This window comes from Ursus americanus, chromosome 3, assembly GCF_024610735.1.
Source record: "Ursus americanus isolate L20-20 chromosome 3, mUrsAme1.1.p, whole genome shotgun sequence".
Lineage (NCBI taxonomy): Eukaryota > Metazoa > Chordata > Mammalia > Carnivora > Ursidae > Ursus > Ursus americanus.
Genome location: NC_142129.1, coordinates 49603861 through 49625659, shown reverse-complemented (window position 1 = coordinate 49625659; position 21799 = coordinate 49603861). Strand labels below are relative to the sequence as shown.

Below are 21799 nucleotides of genomic sequence, written 5' to 3'. Positions count from 1 at the left end.
TAAGCAGGCAGAGGAGTATGGGGGGGGGGGTCTAGCAGAAGAGCAGCAATTATAAAAGCCCAGCATATGCAGGAGGTGGTAGAAGGGTGGGGAAGATTGTGCATGGCAAGATTTGTGACTGGCAAGCTCGTGACATCATTTTGTGTTAATATGCCCATTGCCACTTCCTTGCTTTTCAAGCTCTAACATTGGTTCCTGCTGTGGTTCTAGAGTGGGGAAGGGCAAAGGACAGGGATGAGGAAGCCTCGGGCCAGGCTGTGCAAGCTGTGCCTCCCCTGCTGGGGGCCAGGGCAGCAGGAGCCATCAGAGGGAGGGGTTGTTAGGGAGTGATGCAATCAAACTGGTCACTTAGCAAGATATTCTGGAAGCAAAACAGAAACCAGCTGGAAGGGAACAAGATGAGAGATGGACAACAAATGGTTATACTGAACTATGTCACAGGCATAAGGATAGAAAAGATGTTTTGGTGGTTCCCCAGAACTCTGGTTGGATGTGAGGGTGGTGTTGAAAGCGACTCCCTATGATGGCCTCCAGGTATCTCAGGTGTGGGCTGGCTGATGAGATAGAGACACCAGTGACCAAGAATGGGAACTCAGGAGGAAGCAGATTGGTGGGAGAGAGTAAGACAGTACCTGCTGAAAGTGTACTGGGAGAGCACACTATTCTGCATGTTACAATATATCCCAGATCTTTCCATGTTAGTACCTTCATCATTGCAGCTGCATAATACTCCACCATGTGGCTGTACCACTGTTTGGCCTGGATTGCCAACTTCGTAGGTTATTTCTACTTTTTATTATAAAAATGCCACACTGAATACTCTTGAACATATGTCTTCTTCATACATGGACAAGAGAACCCGAGGGAAGTTTCCTACAAGAGAGCTAGGAGTGCCTCCATGGTTCAGTCGGTTAATCGGCTGCCTTGATCTCTGGGTCCTGAGATCAAGTCGTGCGTCAGGCTTCCTGCTCAGCAGGGAGTCTGCTTCTCTTTCTCTCCCTCTGCCCCTCCCCACTGCTTGTTCCTCTCTCTCTCTCTCTCTCTCCCTCTCTCTCCTGCAGGTGCAAATAAATAAAATCATAAAAAAAAAAGTTCTTAAAAAAAAAAAAGGGAGAGATTGCTAGACCAATAGGTAAATACATCTATAACTTCAGGGGTTGTACCATTTTGCAGTCTCACCAATAAAGTATGAAAAATCTCAGCAACAGAGTCTGTTATCAAACTTTTATATTTTTGTCAGTCTCGTAGGTGAGAAACAGTATCTCGGCATAGTCTTAGGGTATGTTATTTTAACATAAATCAAGCATCTTTTGTTTAAAGATTTTTCTTAACTGTGTCCGTGGTCCATTTTCTACTGGTTTTTTTCTTTATTCCTAGGAGCTTTTGATATAATAGATCAGCTAAAATACAGGCTAGAAATGTAATACAACAGTTTCCCATGTGGCATTGGAAGACAGTAAGTTGCCATACCATTCTCCCAAACATCTAAATTAACTGTCTAGCCAGGAAAGATTAAATACACCTGGAGCCAACTGAAGGCTCTAGAACCCAGGTTGCCTGACACAGGCAAGCACAAGAAAGTTTCAATCAACTGTAAGTCAGATGTCAGATTCAAATTTCCAGTGTGTTCCATTCTGGAAGTAGACAAATGGCCTCATGAGAGATCTAGCTCAAATTGCTCAGGGCCTAAAAATCCATTGCATTTCACAGCTGTACCACAGATCGCCACTCTCACAACAGGGCCTTAAAATTCCATTAGCTCGGTGGCGCTAAATAGGTGTGGGGATTAAGGAGCACACGTGCTGTGAGGAGCCCCAGCTGTTGTATGGACGTGTTGAATCACTAAATTGTACACCTGAAACTAATATTACACTGGATGTTAACTCACCTACATATGTGGTTTCCCAGCTTGAAGCCATTAGAACTCAGAAAGTCAAAGGCAGGGAGGTAAGGATATGAATAGTTTTGGGCAAGAAACCTCAACATCAAAATACACGAAAGAGAAACGACTGTATGGTGGGTACGTGTGTTGTGCCAGGCACTGGGCTAAATTCCTGCCACGCATTTCCCCATTTAATCTGCACAACAACCCTGAGTAGGCATTTTAGGGATGTGGAAGTTTGAAGAAGTAACTTGCCCAAATCACGAGAGAAAACAAAACAAAAACAGCCCCCGACACCTGTGAGCCGGCCTAGTACAATCAGCTGACCCCGGTGTTGTTAGGCAATGGCCCAGCACTCTCCTGTTGAACACGAACAAGGTCTCAGAACAGCAACATCAGGCAAGGCCACTCTGTGGTCGTGATAAATCAAGACAAAAACAAGACCCCTCAATCTCGTCTGACCTCAGACAAAATATGAACATTGTCCAAACCACAAAAATGACCAAACAAGCCCCCCACCACCACCAGTCCCGGCTAGTGACTGCTGCTTGGCCAACCATAGCTTTAGCCTCACTGCAGCCTTGTCAAGATACCCAATAGAATTCTCCCCCTTCCTGACAGCATCCAATCCAGAGCAAAGTCCTGTTTCCTTACCTCTCCCACAACCACCTACAAGCCCAAATGCTATCGCTCCTAACACCCACTTACTGAGACACCGCATGGTGTGAGACCTCTCTCGCTACAAGAAGCAACAAACACAACTTTTCCAACTCTATGTGCATTCCTGGAGGTCTCTGGAGGGCACTGAATGTCACAGAGAATTAGAGCAAAGCAAAGGTTCCAAAGGAGGTCCACCTGCCTCCGAAGCCTGAGCCCTTGGCCACCCTGCTTTGTGGATTCCTCAGTCAGCTTTTTAAAATTTGGCTACATAGCATTTATTCTATAAAATAAAGTGTGCTCGAAAGGGTGGACTTCAGTTATAGTGGAAGTGAAAATCACAGTTCTGGAACACAGTTATGGAGCACATTTCCTCACTATGCAGGGAAATGAGGCATCACTGTACTTGCCTCATAGTTAACAGCTTCAGCACATTTTGAACTATTTTTAGTTTTCTAAATAATCTGAAGTTTAGTCAATTAAAACAGGTGTCATCCTTTTGTATCTTCCATGCTCACAGCCCCAGTGCCTGAGCTCATTTTTATAAGACAAATTAAAGACAAGGTACTCCATTGCTTCTTTCTAAAATAAAAATCAGTCTATGAAATTTAAAAAAAAAAATGGTCACAAAACAGGCATGAGCTTGAGAAAGGAGTGAGTGTGAAGCGACAAAGGCTTTTGGGAAGAGACAGGGTTTCCAGAACAGAGAACTCTCTGGTCCCCTTGAGGGTTCAAAGAGAACAGAAAGAAAAACGCTTCTGGAAAATGCAAAACTTTCTTCTCCGAGCAGGTGATCCTCCTGCTTTCACCTCCGAGCAGGATGGGACAGCAGCTGGGAGCCTGGGCCCTGATTCTCAGATCTAACTGCCTGGGCTCCACTTCTCGCAGCTGTCCCCCTTTATAGGAAGAGTGCGTTGGTGATCTCAACAGGGATCAATTGACTCTCCATTTCCTCAGCTGCTTCTCCGGCCGCACAGCACTTCTTTCATTGCGCTCTGGCTCGCTGTCTGCCCCTTGAGAGCTACGACGCCAAGACATCCGTTCCTCCCATCCTATTCACTCCTTTGAACAGAGCAGACGCTCCATGAGTGATGTTTTGGAACATTCTACAACACACGCCTTTGTGGGAGCCGCCCCTCTCCGGCCCCTCCCGCGCGCAGATGCGAAGTGGGCTCCCGCGGGTCCGCACCTCGAGGCCTGAGGAAGCCACGCGAGCGGCTGTGAAGTCATTCCGCCCCCCGCCGCTGACACCCAGGGGGGCTTGGCCTTCTCCGCAGGCTTGGGGCCCAATTTCAGGCGACTGAGGGAACCGTTCCAGCCCAGAAACTCAACTCCTGTGGGCTCCGGCCTTTCCTGCCCGCACGCACGCCCGCAAGCCGGGAGAGCCTTTGCACACCCCGGGGAACGGGAGGACAAAGAATGAAGGAGTGGGGAGGGGCGGTGAACGCGGGGAGACAGAAGGTACCGGCGGTCCTCGCAACAGCCGCGGAAGGAAGTGGCCGCGGGGAAGAGGGGCTGGGGAAGGGGTAGGGGGAAAGGAGCCGGAGAGGGGTCGGCGCAGCAGACCGACTCGTCTCCCTTAGGGGGGAACGGCGGGAAGGGGCGTCCCGGAGAGAGAAAAGCCGCGGACTCTGCTCCACGGGGCTGGCCGCCCGCCCAGGCGAGAGCCGGAGCCGCCGCGGAGCCCGCGACGCCGCACTCACCTGCCCGCGCCGCCGCCGTGTCCCTGCAGCCGCGCACTCGGCGTCCCGCGCCGGCCCGGGCAGATGAGCTCGCGGGGCGGGCCGGGGGCGGGGGCTCGGCGGGAGGGGGCGGGCCGGCGGGTCCTTTGCTCAGCGGCCGCGCCCTGCGCCGCGGCTCTCCGGCGGGACGGGACCGGGTGCGCCGGGCCGAGCGCTGCCGAGGCGGGGCGGGTGCGACCGGCATCCCGAGACCCGCCCGAGGGCCCAGAGCCGGCGGGCTCCCTCTCTTCGGGTGACTCCGCCCACGAGGGTCGCTGACACCCCGGGGCTCGGCTTCCGCCAAAGGCCCGCACTCTTTTCGGGATCCAAGGACTGGGGCGCACGGGGATATGCCGGCGATATGCTCGGCCCTCCCTCCCCGAGGCCTCCTCTCCCGCCCTCAGTACCGTGGGGTGCGAAGCCTGCGGGGCCGTCAACAAGAATTGGGTGCCGCCTGGCACCGGAGCTTCGCCCTTCCACCGGGCAAGTCTGAGGCTGCTCTAACCTGTGGGAGCCCCTGATGCCCGGGCCTGGGAGTGTCCGGATTTGTGGCGTGACTGTGCTCACACTAGTCCTGACAGTATTCATAATTCATGCAACGATATTCCAAGCTCCTCGAGGGCAGCGCCCAGCATCCCTCACCAGGTGCTTAGTTAATGAGTGAACCTGAGCGCAGCTGATGCTCAACAATTGCTTGTTGACTGACTGATTTAAACACTATACCCCTTCAGTCAGTATTTACGGATCATCTGTTCTGAGCAGTACTCTGCTAGGCTGAGAACAATGAAAGAGAAAAAATAAAATGTCTGTCCTTGGAGAACTTGCCTTCAAGAGTGTTGAGTTTTGTTTTTTTTTGTTTGTTTGTTTTGTTTTTTTTTAAGATTTTATTTATTTATTCGACAGAGACAGAGACAGCCAGCAAGAGAGGGAACACAAGCAGGGGGAGTGGGAGAGGAAGAAGCAGGCTCATAGCAGAGGAGCCTGATGTGGGGCTCGATCCCATAACGCCAGGATCACGCCCCGAGCCGAAGGCAGACGCTTAACCGCTGTGCCACCCAGGCGCCCCGAGAGTGTTGAGTTTTGTTGCTGCCTTCCACAGGGCTGGGAAAGAGGCAGGGCTTTCCAAGGGGTCCCCATAGGTTCTAAGCCTATCCCTCGCAGTTACCCCACTCTTGTATTTGTCTCAGGAAAGCCCTCCTGACTACTCACATTAAAAATACAGCCAGTCCATCAGTCTTGCAGGAACACTCCCTCGTTCCTTTCCTGCTTTACTTTTCTCCTTTGCACTGACCACCATCTGAGAGACTGTACACATCATGCTTATTTCATGTATGAACTTTCTGTCCCTTAGAATGTCAGTTTCATGCGGGGAGGGACTTTTGTCTGTTTTGTTCACTATACCCAGCACCTGGCATAGTACCTGCTGCATGATAGATTGTAAATAATTGTTTAATTAACGCATCCTCTTGTTTGCTTTTCCAACTAGACTGTGGGGTCTTACTCATCTGTGCAGTGCCCGGCATAACGTAGCTGCACCCGGCATAATGTAGCTGCACCATGAATGGTTGTTGGATGAGTGAGAGAATAGAAGTGGTTGAGAGAGGTGGTCCTGTCTTACCAAACTAACAGGTATTGGAAGACAACAAGAATCACTGCTGGCTTTTCAGAGACTTTTCATCCATGCTGTTGCTACTCTGTGTTCATAAAATTGTAGAGTGATGACTCTGGCTTGTTAGGTCCTTAACCTTAAGAACATCCTTATAAACAGCATGTTCACAAAGTCCCCAGCGACAAGCGCAGCGCAGTCTAGGTAGGTTATTACTTCTAACGGAGCGTCCATGAGCTTTCTGTTGCAACGGTTCCTTAGGGGCTTCAAATTATTTCCCTCCTTTTGTCCCATCCACTGCCTTTCAGTTAAATGCCTGCGAAGGATGGTAATAATATGAGCTGCTACTATTTATATAGCACTCTCTAGTTACTATCACAAAGCATGGTTCTGAGTTCATTACACGCATTGATTGACTCATTTAATCCTCACAGCAACTGATTGGGAATCCAAGTTACAAATGAGTACACTGAGGCATGAGCCAGGAAGCTTACCTCGCTGGGACGAAACAGCCAAGATTTAAACAGATCGTCTGACACCATCTGAGTTTCTTTTTTTAATTGAGATATAAGTGACATTTAACGTTGTATATATTTAAGGTATACAACGCATTGATTTGATATACTTTTATAGTGATGAATTCATTAATGGGGTACATGCTATCAATGAACATATTAACGAACCAGCTCTGCATGGCTGCCGTAACTACTTCTGGTTCTTTGGGAGTCGCTTTTGGAGAGACCTGGACTCTTTCAGATGACTGGCCACTGTGGAAGAGAGAGAACACACACAGGCTTTGGACCAGACAAATTTGGGTCAAATCCAGCCTGCCACTTACCAACTGAGTGACCTTAGGCAAATTTTCAACTTCCCATTTAAAAAATTACTTACAGTGTTGTCATGAGATTAAAAGAGAAAATGTATAAAAAGCACTCAGCACATAGTAGACCATCGATAAAAGTTAGTTTCCTTTTCTTTATTAATTACTTTCTAGTTAATGTCACTTTTAAATTGAGTCTAAAATGTTTCACCTATGTATAATTTTGTCTTTTACCATATTGACTGCTTCCCAGAGGAACATAGCTACTAACATAAATTTACATAAAATTTGGCATACATTGATATATATTTTTAAACCAATTTATCTTCCTGAATCCCAAAAGTGTTTTAACTGGAGACTGTAATGCCAATGCATATTACCAATTACTGCTTTAAAATAAAAAGCTTTATGGAGGGTTAAATATGGCCCAGAATTAACAGCCTATTTCCTTCAGGGTCTCAACACCTCTTGTTCAGTTGCGAGGTATAAATACAGGTAGGAGAAAACTAACTTACTTGGTGGCCAGCAAAAGACCAATCCAAAATTATCAAAATTAAAAATCTCAATGCAAATATTATTGGGGACAAATAAAGAAATGAAGTCATTTGGGGGAGGCTGGGTGGTTCAGTCAGTTAAGTGTCTGCCTTTGGCTCAGGTCCTGATCCCAGGGGTCCTGCTCAGCGGGAGTCTGCTTCTCCCTCTCCCTCTGCACAGCCCCCCCGCCTTGTGCTGTCTGTCTCTCTCAAATAAAATCTTTTTAAAAAATGAAGTAATTTGTTATTCAAATTATAATTTACTACATGACAAACTACCTAAAACTTAATGACTTGAAATAATAACCATTTTATTACATCTCAGGATTTTGCAGGTCAGAATCTTGGGCAGGGCTCAGCTGAATGATTCTTCAGTTCCATGTGGCTCTGACTGGGATCACTCAGTAGAATTTAGCTAGTGAATGACCTAGTTTGGAGGGCACAGGATGACTTTACCCACATGTCTAATGCCTTGGCAGGGGTGGCCAGAAGACAGCACTCAAGTGGGATTATCAAGCAGAAACCCCTACATGTGGCCTCTTTATCAGAGTGGTCTTGGGGAAATCAGACTTCTAGGAAGGCTCAGGGCTCCAAAAGTGCGTTCCAGGAAACAAGGCAGAAGCTATGTTGTTGTTGTTGTTTTAAGATTTTATTTATTTGACAGAAAGAGAGAGTACAAGTAGGGGGAGAAGCAGGCAGAGGGAGGAGAAGCAGACTCTCCACTGAGCGGGGAGCCTGACATGGGGCTCGATTCCAGAACCCTGGGATAATGACCTGAGCCGAAGGCAGACGCTTAACTGACTGAGCCACCCAGGTGCCCCAGAGGCTATGTTTTATGACTTAGGCCCTAAAGACCTGGCATACAACTTCCACGACATTCCATAGTCAAAGCCTGCCCAGATTCATAGAGAGGGGGATTATACTCTACCTTTCAGTGGGAGAAACAGCAAAGAACTTCCAGACCCCTTCAATCTAGCACACTTGATTTTATGAAAGAGAATGGCATTAAATAAACAAAGTTAGTAAAAACTCCTACATTTTGGTCCATTGTTCATGTGGAAATATATATCATTGTCAGCATTAGAGAGATTTGGAATGAAGAGTAGGAGTCATCCACCAGACGTCAGGTTTATAGAAACATCCAAGAGTAGTGCAATTCAGAGCTGTACGTGCTTTTCTTGCCCCACTATTATTGTTCTTAAAGTTTGTCCAGCATTTAAGTTAGCTATATCCAGCACAGAGAAAGGCAAAGTCCATACTTCCAACATTTTGTTAATTTAACAAATATTTGTTAAGGATGTACTGTACGCCAAGCCCTGTGTTAGATACTGGGGCTATCATAGTGAGAGAGGGAATATAGTTCATGCCCTCAGAGAGTTTGGGAGTATATCTGGGAAGGCAGACAGACAAACAATTGAGGATATAAGGTGAGAAGTTCAATGATCAGGTGCCATGGGAAGGTCTGGCTAGACCATCTACCGTGGTAGAGGAGGAAAGGTATCCGGGTCAAGCAGAGTCAGGTAGAGTAAGCTAAACAAATAAACCCCCAGATGCTAATGGCTCAAATATAATAGCAGCTTATTTTTTGCTCAGTGAACAATTGAAGGCAGGTCCAGAGTATGGGAGGGTATTCTGTTCCTTCAGGAACCAGACTGGTGGAGGTGCTGCCATTTTCGGCTCAAGGCTGCCCTGGTTTTCTGGGCACGGAGGTCTCCAGCAGGCAGAGAGGGAAAGAACCTGAGGCTCTCTCATGGAGGTTTTGCATGGGCCTGGCACTGGCACGTACCTTCTTTTGGCCAGAAATTAGTCTTATGGTCCCTCTAGCCACAAGGGAGGCTGGAAAATGAAGGCTTTGTGCTCAGGAAAAAAAGAGGAAGTCGGTTTCCAAGAGCATTAGCAGACTCCACTTCAAACCACTTTTAGAGGACAAACAGGTTTTGGCCAACTTCCTAGTTTTTATAAAGGAACCCAGCAAGGGCAACCCAGACAGCTAAGCCACTTTTAGTTTAGATCATTTATTTGCAGATTATATAACACATACTATGAAAAAATTAAATCTTTCCTCGTCCTATGCCTGGTTTAAAAGACACCTAAGAAAACATGGAGAAACCGATGATAAAGTGGGTGAGGATGGGATTTCCATCTTCAACAGTTATTACTGATAAAACTTCTTAGCTGAGTTTTAATTGAAGGGGGAGAGTGGGAATTGTATACACATTTGTGGTTTAGTGAGGTTCTTAAAAAGGCTAATTACAACGGAAAAAGCAATTTGGCAAGAAAAAAATTATCTCGGCATCTGACTCAATCTTGACTGATTGCAAGAAACACCACTACAATAAATGTTAGTCTGAACAGTGGAAGAGAAAAGAGCTCCAGAAGTTCAGCCCCTGCCACCTCTGACACCATGAAAGGTTTTTACTTTGTTTCAAACCGTCCATAGAGGTGGACTTTCTTTTTTCTAACAGTCTACTTTGAAATCTTCATGCTTCGTTTCCCCCCAGAAGAACTGGACCTGTCACGTCACTGCACAGCTAGTTTTCTCTGAGGCATTAGATGGCCAGGAGGACATAGCTAGACAGGGACTTCACAACTCAAGGAGGCTCACTTTCTGAAAGGAAATCCACCCTCCTCTGCTAACATTCTCATATTAAAAACAATAAAAACATCATCGACACTGATGGTTAATTTTATGCGTCGACTTGACTGGGCTAAGCGATGCCTAGAGAGCTGGTTAGCCATTATTTCTGGATGAGTCTGAGGGTATTTCTGGAAATAGATTTGAATCTGTAGACTGAAGAAAGCCGACGCCCTCACCAGTGCAGGTGGGCATCAGCCAATCCAAACTCGAGGGCCTGAAGAGAACAGAAGTGGGAGGAAGAGTGAATTTGCTCTCTCTGCCTGAGTTGGGACATCCATTTTCTGCCCTCAGACACCGGCATTCCTGATTCTCCAACCCTCAGACGTCAACTGAATTACACCAGTGGCTTCCCCTGGTTCTCTAGCCTATAGATAGCAGATTGTGGGACCCTCAGCCTCAGTAATCATGTAAATCAATGCCTAAAATAAATCTCATGTATAGATATATCCAGATGTCTATATATAGAAAAAACAGAAGCAATAGGCTATATCTATCTGCATCTGTGGTTCCATATCAATATACAGAAAAATGTTCCCAGTAAATTTCATACGTCTATACAGATGTATCTACATAGTTATGTAGATATACAGTTGACCCTTGAACATGGGTTTGCATTGGGCAAGTCCTCTATTATGCAGACTTTTTCAATAAATAGATACATAGTACAATAAATGTATTTTCTCTTCCTTGTGATTTTCTTAACAATATTTCCTGTAGCTTACTTTAAGAATACTCTATATAATGCATATAACATATAAAATATTTAATCAACTGTTTACGTTATTGTAAGGCATCCCAGTCAACAGTAGGCTACTAGTAGTTAAGTTTTGGGGGAGTCAAAACCAACTGTAACCCCCACCCCCTGGGTTGTTCAATAGGCACCTGTATCCTATTGGTTCTGTGCCTCTGGAGAACTCTAATACACACACCAAAAGCCAACCAAACAAGCACAGCCCGCTGTCACTTTGGACAGCCAGTGAAGAAGCTTAAGAAACTCAAAACTATTCAAGGACTGACTTGTTAAAGAAGCTTTTTAAAGACCCCAGTAATTCTGATTCACGTGGGGAAGTTGTGTGGAAGTGTGTTTTGGAAAGACTAGCCTTTGATCAGGACCTTGAAGTAAAGGGTCCAGAGAATTCAAACAAGCATGGTAGCAAGCTCCCTTATTCCTTACTTCCCCCTCCTCACCAGAGAAGTCCTGCCAGCACCAGGGGGATGCCAAACAGTCCCTCTAACAATGATTAGCCTCACATTCTAGAATTAGAAATTGGCTGGAATGCGAATATCCCCAAGGGAATTCACACTGCAACAATCACAGAAGACATAAAAATTGATGCAGATTCTTTTGGGACAGGAGGGTTTCATCAAGAAGTTGAAAGACACAGGGGAGGGTTGGGGAAAGGAAACCACTAGTTATTTCACAACTTCGCTACTTTTAGCTTATTTAGAACCGTGTGCACCAGGTTGGATAGCTGTAACTGCTGTGTCGTTTGAATGCTTACTTTGTATCCTGCATGGTCTTCCATGTACATTATTTCATTAAATCTTTGTACAACCCTGTGAAGCATTATTATCCCTATTTTATAGATGAAAAAACCTAAATCGTAGAGAGGCAGCCTACGAGTCTGGTATAATTGATACTAGGATTTAAACTCAGGTCTGAGTTGAAGCCCTAACTTTTGACTACTGCCTAATGAGTGAATTTGGGGAAGAAGTCAAACATTTAAACATAATTCTGAAAGTTCAACTTTTCACGTTCGGGTAGATTAATAATCAATCAAAACAGGTTATTACTTCTGTTCCTAAAGGTTCTCTGGAATACTGACTCCTAAAACAACTCCTGCAGGCCAGTCTAATGATTTCTACTGGCCTGATATTAAAATGCAGTATTTTTTATGTTTTTTAGAAATCTCTTTTTCTAGGAAAGTGGGAAAACTGGGATAGCCTGGCTTTGGCTGAAATTTTAAGTGAGGAGAAAGTTGTAAGACTTTCCTTTTGTTTCTATTAAAGTTTTTGTCATTTCTTCTAAAACTGCCATATAACAGTCATTGTAGGGGTAAGTCTGGGATAAAAATAGATTCAAAATCTTTTATTATTATACATAATATCTACAAAAACCTAAAACATTTTCTCAGCTCACAATTTAGAGGCTGATTTCTCCTCTTTTATGTCTTGTCTGATGATTCTCTATTATTGGGGAGTCCAGGAAAAATGCTTTTCGATGACTCTCAGGCATGTCTGTATGATACTTATTATTTATATACTTTATTAAATGCCATCTGCTTTGGCTTTATTAATGTTTTATTAAGGACCATTTGGCAGTTGCCATAGATGATATAGACTCTCCAAGGAGTAGGTTCTCACTCATGAATAAATTTTCAAGTGTCATGATTAGCAAAAGAGAGATTAAACTGGGTAGTAGAAAGAACAGGGGACCAGGACACACATGTCCCAAGGCTGCCCCCAGCTGGTCTTGTGGCCAGCACAGTCCATCTACCTCTCTGGGTCCCATGTGTTTCATCTGAAAACTGAGGTTTGGACTCAGTCTCGGAGATTACTTCAAACTTTAAAATTCTGGGTCAGAAGCTCAAATGCAGTGCTGTGGACCCAAACCCCAGGACCACAGGGGAGGGGATTCTGTATGGGGGAGGCTGGCAAAGACTTCCTGGCTATGGCCTGGGACCTGATGATTTAGGATGGGTGGGAAGAGGGAAGAGCATAGCCAGGCAGGTGCAGCATTCTATAAGGTTTGGGGCAGGAGTGGGGAACGGAAACTGGAAAGATAGAGAGCAGACTGGGGAGGGCTTTACCTGATAAGAGGAATTGACAGCTGGATCTTTACCACCATGTACCTCCTCCCTGGCCTTAGCTCTCTTTAGTCCTTGGGAACCATTCACGTAGGTCTAGCCAAACAGATTGGTCTTCTTAGTGGGCTAAACATTACCCTTAAAGCAGAGTTTTCCAAATAGTATAGCATGCAGGTGATGAGTGGACCTAGAAATCAAGACCGTCAGCCCCTGAGATGAGTCACTGGCTGGTTATTACATAAGCACTTTATTTTCTATGTGCGCCATGATATGGCAAAGACTGGGAGCACTACACTGAATTAATCTGGTCCACCAAATTAATTTGCTTAGCAAATGATTTTCATCAGCAGTTCAAGCATAAAGCACTTATATTAAATTGTTTAATTGCTTGTGTTACTATACAATTACTATACAAGCAATTATACCATTGTACAAGTATATCAAATTGTATCATAGACTGAATATTTCTATCTCCCCCCCAAATTCATCTATTGAAATCTAATTTCCAGTGTGATGGTATTTGGAGGTGGGGCTTTTGGGAGGTGATAAGGTCATAAGAGCAGAGCCCTCCTGACTGGGATTAGTGCCCTCACAAAAGAGATGCCACAGAGCTCTCTTCCCCTTCTGCCATCTGAACCATGAAGTGGGCCTTACCAGACACCAAACCTGCCTGATCTTAGATTTCCCAGCCTCCAGAACTGTGAGAAACAAATCCTATTGTTTAGAAGCTGATGTTTTGTTTAGCAGCACAAAAGAACCAAGACAATTATATTAAGTTGATTATACATTATGTTAATTAAATGAATGAATGAAGATAAACAGAGAAAAAAAATTCACTCAACACACATATTCACCGAGGCCCTCGTATGTGCCAGGCACTGGAGTAGGCATGAGGGATACAGCTATAAGCAACGGATAAAAACAGACTAGAAGCCCTGCCCTCGTGAAACTCATATTCTAATGGGTGAAATGAGAATAAACAGGAAAATAGAGAAAACACATGTCCAGTTTCCAATTTGACATGTAAGGAACTTGGCTGTCATCACTCCATCCTAATGAGAAGTGAAACGTTGAACAAACTGAAAGACCAACAACTCTCCTTGGATCTGTCAAGAAGCGAGGTCATAGAGCAAACAGCTACCTTGGAGACACAAATACTGAGAATCACAACTGGCCAGAGTGGAACCCTCTGCAGGAACCAGGGTTGGGGGAGGAAAAGCTGGTCAGGAGTTGATGAATTACTGGAGGCTCACAGGGGACAAGTGTAAGAGTTAGAAACTTTCCACACTCCTGTGAGTTTTACCTCTAGGACCTTTCGTAGGTTCTCACAGTGAATACTGAAGAAAAATCTTTTAATGCTCCAGCAGGGAAAGGGGAAGAGTAACCCTCTAAAAACATCCCAGTGCATCAATTCTTCCTAGCACTCTCCTTAACTGTCTTCAACACAATCTATTTCACCAAGGCCTAAGCTGTTGAGGCTTTATCAGAGCCTGACTGACCTGGGGGAGGAGAAATACCCAACCTCAGCAACTCTAGCCATCCCACCCCCCACCCCCCCAGGGCTGTACAGCCTACGGGCACAGGCTCTCTGAAAGCCTGAGCTCTAATCACAGACCTATGGACACATTGCCCTCCCCCACACCACCTCACCACCATATCACTAAAGGCCTATGTACCACAGTTTCTTTACTCAGTACACACATAATGCCTGGCTTTAAACAAAAAACCACAAGGCTTACTAAAAGGCAAAACAAAACAAAAGCAATACAGTGTTTGAAGACAGTGCAAACATCAGAACCGGACTCAAATACGGCAGGGATGCTTGTATTATCAGATCAGGAATTTAAAGCAACTGTGCTGAGGGTTCTAATGAAAAAAAGGAGACAACATTCAATAAGAGATTAATAATTGTAATATAAGAAGAAATATTTCGTCTTTGCCCTGGTTCTTGGCACAGAGCTCCTCGAAATGAATTTTTGGAATCTCCTGAGTGATGAGTGTCTTTGGCAGGTTAGGAAATGACTGTTGGTTGAGGGGCACCAAATAGCTTTGGGATGAGAGCTGCTCACCAGAAAAACCATACCATGTGATCAGAAGGCTGGAAAATTCAACCCCACTCGTGAGCTCTGGGGAGGAGAGAGAGACTAGAGATTATGTTCAATCACCAATAGCCAGTCGATAATCCGTTATGCCTATGTACTGGAACTTCCATGAAAACCCATAAGCAATAAGGTTTGAAGAACTTCCAGGTGGCAAACACATTGAGGGGCTTGGAGGGTCATGTACCAGCATGGAAGCTTCCGGCCCCTCACCCCATATCTTGTTTCTCCCCTCCGAATGTTCCTGAGTGGTATACTTTATAACAAACTGGCAATAGTAACTAAAGTGCTTTCCTGACTTCTGTAAATTATTCTAGTGAATTATCAAGACTGAGGAGGGAGTTGTGGGAATCCCCAAATTCATGGCCAAGTGAAACAAAAGTATGGGTAACCTGGGGACCTGATACTTGTAACTAGTGTCTGAGGTGGAGGCAATCTTGTGGGATGGAGTGCTTAACCTGTGGGGTCTGTGCTAATTCTGGGAATTGGTGTTAAAATTGAATTGAATTTTTGGACACCCACTTGGTGTTGAAGGACTGGTAAATCGGTTGGTGTTAGAAAACACTCCAAAAAGAACCTGAGAGTAATGTAAGCAAAGAGATAAAAGCTCTGAGTAGAAATTAAAAAGAAATACTAGAGATCAGAAACATTGTAACTGAAATGAAGAATGCCTCTGATACACTAACTAGATGGACACAGCAGAGAAAAAGACTGGGGGGGAAAAAAAGGAACTGAAGAACCCAGAACTGTGAGACAATGACGACAGGTATAACATATATGAGAGAGAGGATCAGAAGAAATACCTGAAGCAATAATGACTGAAAATTTCCCTAAATTCTTGTCAGACACCAAACCATAGATCCAGGAAGCTCAGAGAACACCAAGCAGGACAAAGGGCCAAAAAAAAAAAAAAAAAAAAGAAAGAAAGAAAAGAAAAGAAAAAACCTTAAAAGACCCACACAAAAAAACAAACAAAAAATAAACAAAAACCCAAAAAACTACACCTAAGCACAGCATCCTCCAACTGCAGTAAACAAGAGAAAGAAAAAACCTCAGAAGAAGAAAACGTAAGGCATGTTAGATCAGATGTTAATGAAGGGCTTGGAATTTTCCAGAGTGGCCAAGAAAGGACTCCCTGGAATGGAGACCTTTTACTCAAATTCCTGGGAGCGTCGGAATTCACAGACACTGTAGTAATGCTCTTCTTTCCTTGGAGCCTGTAACAGGCCCCGTGGTACAGTTGGAGGGGTGTAACCGGACGGCATCCTGGTTCTTACAGATTGTGTGACCTTGGGCAGGGGACCCGACTTTCTGGGCCTCTGGTCCACATCTCCAGGTGAGCTCCTTTCCACAGGACCTAGAGCTGCAAGGACCGCTTTGTCCCCAGCTCCTCTCGTGTCTGCCCCTTGCTTATCTTCCAGTTTCAGCTTCAACTTCACATTCTATTGGCAGCATTCCCTGACCCACAGCTTTAAGAAGGTCTCTTTTATTTATTCTCACATCTTTCTTCCTAGTAATTTTCTTAATTGTAATTAATTCCTTGGTGTGTAACTATCTGATGTCTATTTTTCCTGCTAGAATGTAAGCTCTGTAAGTGGGAGAGCCATGCCTACCTCTGCTCACGGCTACATCCCCAGAACCTCCCAGAATGTCTAGCACAGAGTAGGCACTCCACAAATACATTTTGAATGCATAGATGAATGAATGAACAATCAAGTGGCTGTTGCTTAGAGATCATTCTAGATTAAGCAAATGGCACAGTTAAGCAATTGGCATATATTTGGTGTCTGATAAATGATAGCTGCTGATTTCATGGATGTATTTCTCATCAGATGCTTGTAGTTCCCGTGACTAACTTGGTTTTCTGTCTTTGCAAAAGCTGTTGGGATTTTAGGACTGGATTTCCATATAGTTCAGCAATTTCTTCAGAAATCCAGGTCACTAGAATTTAGAGGGGCATTTCTTTCTGGTTTGTTGCCTCTCCTGCGATATGCTAATGCCTCTTATATAAAAAAAAAAAGAGGCCATGACATGAGACTTAATCTTGGAAGATGAAGAATCCAATAGCCAGAGACAGGTTATTTCAAACAACGAAACGCCCAATACCATTCAAGGACCTGCGGGGATGAGATGAGGCAGACAGTAGGTGTCAGTTAGGGTGCAGGATTGAATTGTTAGAGGACACCATGCTCTTGAACCCTGAACCGCCATGTGGTCCGGGAGGCTGCAGGCAGTGGCGATGTGCAAGACGGAACTCAGCAACAGAATAAACTTTTCTTTTCCCACCTCCATTTCTGAAGGGTCTGTCTTTAGTCTCCTGGAAACTCATCAGTGACAATAAAAACATGTTTTTCATCTTATTTTCTTTATAAATGCAATTCCATTCAGGCACTTACAAGTTCTTGGGTAGAAACAAACCCACTGTTTAGTTTTACATTGCTGTTTAAATCCATTGGGGGTATAATTCTATTTTATGATTTAGACATCTCAACTTATATAGCCAGTATCTGAAGCACGCTGAAAAAAATTCAGTTTGATAGGGCTTCAGATAAAGTGCTATTCTTACTCTTTCACGTCGTAGTGCCAATCATAAATCCATATGTCCACGGCCTTCATTTTAATATAGTTTATAACTAATTCACCTTAATTGTGTTCATCTTTGATGGCAATTCACATTGTTCTTCCCTTTACTGATTTGTAATTGGTTCTTGTTTTCATATGTTTTACGGAGACTCTCAGCCTCAGATAGATTATGAAGATCTGAAGAATTTTTAAGGCTAACAGTCCTAGTCATACTGCAATCTGTCAGTATAGCTCCCTCTCTCGCCCACCTTTACAAGTTAAAGGCTTTTTTTTTTTAAAGGGGCGCCTGGGTGGCTTAATTGGTTAAGTGTCTGACTCTTGATTTTGGCTCAGGTCATGATCTCAGGGTCGTGAGATCTAGCTCCACGCCGTGCTCCACACTGGGCGAAGAGCCTGCTTAAGATTCTCTCTCCTCCTCTACTCCCTCTCCCCCCCCTCTAAAAAACAAAACAAAACAAACAAAAAAGTTAAAGGCTTTAGCAGCCTTTCTGTTCCTTCTGAACTAGTGATGGCATGGCCCTTGGGTTTTGCAGACCCAGGGAGCTTACACATATACAGATGAAAACATCTCTTGGAAGGAACTCTTTCTAGAATCTAGTACGCTCCTTCTGAGTTGGTCTAACTCCCTTTGTCAGTTGTGGAAACTCTGTGACTCCTGCTTCCTGGGGTTACCGGAAGACTCAAATGCTGTAGCCACATCTTCTCTTGTTCCAAGTACAACCATCTCCTTGCTTATTCTTCTGATCTCTTTTTAACTTTTAATTTCCCCGTGTACATAGATGTGTATCTCTTAGATGCACAAATCTCTTTGGAAAGTAGGTGGGGTCTAGGTGATAAACAAATCATCCTGCTTTCTTTAGCAGGGGACTAGACAGTCTTTCTAACAGGCTCATGTTTTGTAGCAGTCTGAGTAATGAGGGCTCGAGGCGCTGTCCATCCTCTGTCCCCCATAACAGCACCATGACTCCTACAAGGACGCCCTCTCTCTCTAAGTCATTTCCTGGCGGCATCATTCATTTGCCACTTCCCACAAACAGTATTGTGGTCATTTGTTTGACTTTTTAAATAATTCATATTTCACCTGGAACCCTTAAACCAGAACCAAGACCTCCCCGAAGATTTCATGCATTTCCCAGGATTTCAATCTCATCCTCATGTCTGGCTTTGAGATCCTGGGTCTGCAGACTCACCCATGCTTACCTGGTCCCTCCTCTGTCTTTGGGGGTGATCCAGCTATAGAATCGGGTCCCTGTCTTTCATTTACACAAATATCACCTCCACAAGGCATATGTGTGTGGAAGATGTTACTAAATGCTTGGGGAAATAAAAAGAGCTTATAAGAAAACAAAACAAGCAACCAAAAATTATGCAGAGCTGGTGCTGGCATTTTGCTGTCTCTGTGGTTTGTCTTCTGCCGAGCCATACTCTTGGAGTGTCAGAGTGTTTTTTCAAATTAACTTTCTCGATGAAGACAGTTCTGCCCCTGAGAGGAATTCCAATACCAGATTATATGGTCATTGTTCTCTCATCCTGTTATACAATATTATATGGACACATTATCTTCCTACCTCTGTGTTAAGTCTAAGAAGGCAAAGACCTTCTTACAGCTTTCTTAATAATTCAGGGGACGGGAAGGGCATCAATAACAGCCCTCTACTGTGTGTCAGACATCCTGCTACATCACTTTCTATGTGTTTTTTTTATTTCTGTGCTGTGAAGTCAGGGTGATAATCTTCTTTTCATTGACTTGGAAACTGAGGCTCAGAGATTAAATAATTTGCCTAAAAACCACAGTGTTTAGAATGCAAAATCAACACAATTTCTGAAACAACTAGAATTCCATGATTCTTCAAGCTCGCAAAGTGTGGCTCAAGGTTGCTTCTCCCTCCCCGCCCACCCCCACACACCTGCCTCAAGCCCCCTCTTGGAATCTTTGCCAAGGATGTGCTGTGGCAAGGAAGAGCTCCTGGGTGCTGGCCACGTTGGTCATGCTGATTAATCCTACGTGACTAATACAGTGGTCATGGCGGTGGTGCCTCTGGGAAAAGAGGAGTCTCAGAAATGGGAAGATGGATTTTGTCTCTCACAAACCAGTGAGCCAGCTCCTGGGTTTTACGGTTATTTGTTCTAACTTTTTATTATGAAAAATGACAAACCTTGGGGTGCCTGGCTGGCTCAGTCAGTGGAGTGTGCGACTCTTGATCTCTGGGACATGAGTTCAAGTCCCACGTTGGGTGTAGAGCCCACTTAAAAAAAGAAAAAGAAAAATGTTTAATCTCTATCAAAGATAGAATAGTATAGGGAGCGCCTGGGTGGCGCAGTCGTTAAGCATCTGCCTTCAGCTCAGGGTGTGATCCCAGCGTTCTGGGATCGAGCCCCACATCAGGCTCTTCTGCTGGGAGCCTGCTTCTTCCTCTCCCACTCCCCTGCTGTGTTCCCTCTCTCGATGGCTGTGTCTGTCAAATAAATAAATAAAATCTTTAAAAAAAAAAGATAGAATAGTATAATAAACCCCCCATATCCATTATCTAGCTTCCATTATTACCAACTCGTGGGCAATTCTGTTTCATCCAAATCTACCCCTACCCCCTCCCGACCACCATTTTATTTTGAAGCAAACCCTAGATTTCATTTGATGACCAGGTCTTTGCCACCTCATCAAGATTTGCTTTTATGTCATTAAAAAATTCAATTAAAAGTAAATCCATAATGAACTGCCTTAATTAAAGCCTCCTGGAGCAGACAGAAACTGCTATTGCACAAAGGAACCCGTGAGATGGGCACTACAAGTGTCTGTCAGCGTTGTGTTGGCCTCACTTTGCCATTTCTTAGGTCACTATTCCTACCTCCTGCCCCAAAGCTGATTTACTTCCCAAACCAATCTGGTGCAAATTGTCCTTTTATTGACTAAAAGACCACAAATATATTTATTTGTGTGATACAGAAATGTGCATAATAGAAGTAGCACTAAAATGTGAAAAATTATATGCCAAAATACTGACAGCATTTTCTCAGGGTGATATAAACTCAGAAAGTTTCCAGTTTATTCTTTCCTTGTAGCTTCTAATTATTTAAATTTTTTCTCTTTCTAGAGGTAATGAATTATTTTTATGGTTAGAAAAAGGAGCAAAAATGTCCACCATGAAGAATATAAATTCTGAAGAAGCTTTTATGGAAAATGACATATCGGGCTCCCTCCACAGGTTGGATAAGTTTCAGGATAAGTGAAAAGTGGACAAAATGTTTTAATCAACAGAATTGGGACACCCTGGAAGTTCTCTGCAGTTCTCTGCTGTGCCCATGGGGAGATGAAGATCTGGCCCTGCATGTGATCTGAACCCAAACCTTACCCATGGCCTGACCGACGCCCCTAGGGTTACTGCCGGGAGCAGGAAGCGATGGGGGAAATGTAGCTGAGGAAGCCAACCACTCAAAGTTTGGGGTTTTTAGATGGCTCTTAAGGACTGGAGATAGGACACTTGAAACTAGGGCTCTCCTGGAAAACCTAGAGATACAGACAAGGGTCACTGGCTCCTGTCGGGGCCTTCCTTGCAGGTGGCTTCCAGAAAAATAAGGCCATACTTGTCTGTGAGCCTGAAGGCCTCTGCTCCCATGAAGCATAACTCCCCCTTTCACCCCCAAAAAACGAGAGCAGCTCAAGTGCCTTTGATAAGAGAGTCGTGTCAAAGGAGATTAAATCCTAATGAGCTATATTTATTGTTTGCATTTATTTTGTCTTTAAAAAACATTTATGGAACCAAGCTCCATTTTCTAATTTTTCTGCAAAGAACATGTATTATGTGATTTTAAAAAATAAACAAATTTATTTTGCTCATGAATCCACTTCAGCTTCCCATCTGCTCCCCACAAAGGCTCCCTGTGAAAGGCTGAGTACGAAAGATGGGTAAGGGGCTGAGGGAAAGAGCAAGAGAAGAGGAGGAGAGAGAGAGAGAGAGAACCTATGTGTGTGTGTGTGTAAGTGTGTGCATGCATGTGATTGTATGTGTCTGCGTGTGTGTGTTTATGTAGGCGAGTTAGCATGGACTAATCAATAGGTTTCAAAAAGCGACTACCCATAAAGAGAGGGAAAGAGAGGGACTGGGTTAGAGCCAGAGGGCAATCAGGTCTCAGGCTCCCCGGGGGGCTCAGTAGTGAGGGGCTGGAACCCAGACATGGCAGAGCAGACAAGGGGTCTGGGAGCCCCCCCAAGGAGCATGGGACCTTAGGTGGGGCAACAACAAAAAAGCAGTCAACAAGGCTCTTTAGACCAAACACACCCGTATTTGTTAGGGGACAGCAGAGGATGACGTGGACGACGAAGCCCCTGACACAGCGGCTTCATCAAGAGGGAAGGGTTTAGCGTTCCGTTTGTTTTTTGCTCTCTCGCAAACAAGAGTTTGAGTAGGGGGTCTAGAGCCGCTGTAGCAGCTCGACCAGAGTAGGGTGAACAACC

The 21799-nt window shown here is 44.6% G+C and overlaps 1 protein-coding gene across 1 annotated transcript in view; it reads right to left on the bottom strand.

The window, feature by feature from the left end:
- GSDME (gasdermin E) overlaps positions 1-4318 on the bottom strand; it is a 76483-nt gene extending 72165 nt beyond the window's left edge. Inside the window, exon 1 of the mRNA XM_045793020.2 lies at positions 4243-4318. The gene's annotated coding sequence lies outside the window, so the exon portion shown is untranslated. The remainder of the gene's footprint in view (positions 1-4242) is intronic.
- Positions 4319-21799: the final 17481 nt, after the last annotated feature.